General features: G+C 44.0%; 1 long non-coding RNA gene across 1 annotated transcript in view; it reads left to right on the top strand.

The window, feature by feature from the left end:
• The window catches only part of LOC144237810 (uncharacterized), a 60806-nt gene continuing 58730 nt past the window's right edge, over window positions 1–2076 (top strand). Inside the window, exon 1 of the long non-coding RNA XR_013336941.1 lies at window positions 1–45. This is a non-coding gene — a long non-coding RNA (uncharacterized LOC144237810). The remainder of the gene's footprint in view (window positions 46–2076) is intronic.

Raw genomic sequence — 2076 nt, 5'->3', positions numbered from 1 at the left:
ATCTCATCGCGCTGGTGTTTTATCATCTCATATCCACACGAGAGAGTGAGTACATTACAATAAGATACTTTACGTTTCTATTTTATTAAAATTGTTTTAATGTGTTCTTTTTGAGAGAGAGACAGAGTGAGAGTAGGCGAGGGGCAGAGAGAGAGGGAGACACAGAATCCAAAGCTGACTCCAGGCTCTGAGCTGTCAGCAGAGAGCCCGGCGCGGGACTCGAATCCACGAACTGTGAGATCATGACCGGTGCCCAAGTCAGACGCTGTTTAACTGACTGAGCCACCCAGGCACCCCACAATGAGATATTTTAAGAGAGACCACATTCGCATAACTTTTATCAGAGCATATTGTTACAATTTTTCTATTTTGTTATTAATTTCATACTGTGCCTAATTTATAAATTAAACTTTCTGGTAGGTGTGTACATAAAGGGAAAAAACCCATAGTATAGTATATCTAGAGTTCAGTCCTATCCATAGTTTTAGGCATCCACGAGAGGTCTTGGAATGTGTCCCCTCCAGATAAGGGGGCACCTGGGTGGCTCAGTGGGCTGAGCTTCGGACTTCGGCGCAGGTTCCTGAGTTTGAGCCCCACATTGGGCTCGCTGTGCTGGCAGAGCAGGACCCGCTTCAGATCCTCTGTCCCTCTCTTTCTCTCTGCCCCTCCCCTGCTCACGCTCCCTCTCTCTCTCAAGAATAAATAAACCGTAACGAACAAACACACAAAGGAACCATCTCTGAAGGCTTTTGAATAAAACTCAAAGCCCACACAGAGGGTGACAAGGATGAGTCCCTGCACAGCACTTACTCTAATTCAGGCAAACATTCCTCTGTTTGGAGATAATTTCTTTCAGATAGAAAATTTATGAAGTTCCTGTTAAATGAATGATGTTGATGAGGATTATTTTGAAGAAAAATGGCCACTTCATTTTAGGCGTTAATCAAGGATAACTAACTTCTTCTCAGATAATGTTGATTATACTGCTTCCAAATGATGTGGCTTAAATTATGTAAATTTAAACTCTCAGGAATAGGTAGATTTTTTTTCCTACGTCCTTTTCAGTCACGAAGCAGCTAATTTCACTTGCCATCGGTGAGATTATGGACAGAAATCCCCTTTGGTTATGTGCAGGTGTATTGTAGCAACCGATCTTTTATTTAACAAGGTAAGTCCTTAAGGTACTTGTAGTACAGAATCTGGGAGTTAAATTATGCTAAGGAATAATCATGAAGCCTGATATTCTTCCTCAGCCCCCGTCCAATGGACAAGCTTCTGATTTAATCTTCAATATGTGATCTTCCTCATGCATAGAGAATGGTTTACATTATATAGTACTTAGGCCTCAGCAGTCATGCCAAAGTAATTTTCTTTTCCTTCTGAACCACAATGAAACGGTGTGGAAATCATTCAGGAAATACGTGATTGAGATGCAAGGGCATGATGAACGCTGGAGACACTGAGCGCTCATCCTGAGTAAGGGAAGAGGGACCAGTCTTAAGCAGAGTTCAGGCTGCCTGGGAACACCCCAGCCTTTGAATGACCCCTTAGTTGGGTCAGGAAGAATAACACAGTAGGCTTGGCTTCATCTCTGCCTCCTCACTTCTTTCTTGGGCACCGTATCCTAACACAACGTTGTATTAAATATTTACTTACAGTTTCTCCCACGTTGATTATCTCCACTCCTGTGGCCACCAACCTAGTCTTGAACTTCGTTGTCTCTTGCCTGATTTATTCTAATAGAGGCCGGGGCCTCAGGAGGGGTGGAATGAAGCCCTCTGGAAATCTTCCCTTCCATAAAAACAATGAAAATACTGAGAACGTTTGTCAAAATCAACTTTTTCAGAACTCTGGGAATGTAGCAAAATCTTGCAATAACATGCGGAATGTTTATTCAGGAAAAACTACTGGATCTCTGGACGGACAGTGGGTTGTGGCATTTTACCTGTTGGGCTCCCATTGCCCTTTTCCCCAGCTCCCCTGTAGTTGTGTAAACCAGCAGCCTTAAGGCTATCGGCAGGGTGGGGAGCATGGGGGAGTGGGGGTGGGGAGCATGGGGGAGTGGGGGTGGGGAGC

The sequence above is a fragment of the Crocuta crocuta genome, unplaced genomic scaffold (genome assembly GCF_008692635.1).
Source record: "Crocuta crocuta isolate KB4526 unplaced genomic scaffold, BGI_CrCroc_1.0 scaffold160, whole genome shotgun sequence".
NCBI classification, from domain to species: Eukaryota; Metazoa; Chordata; class Mammalia; order Carnivora; family Hyaenidae; genus Crocuta; species Crocuta crocuta.
Note: the sequence above shows the minus strand (reverse complement) of the source record. Positions and strands in the feature narration are given on the sequence as shown.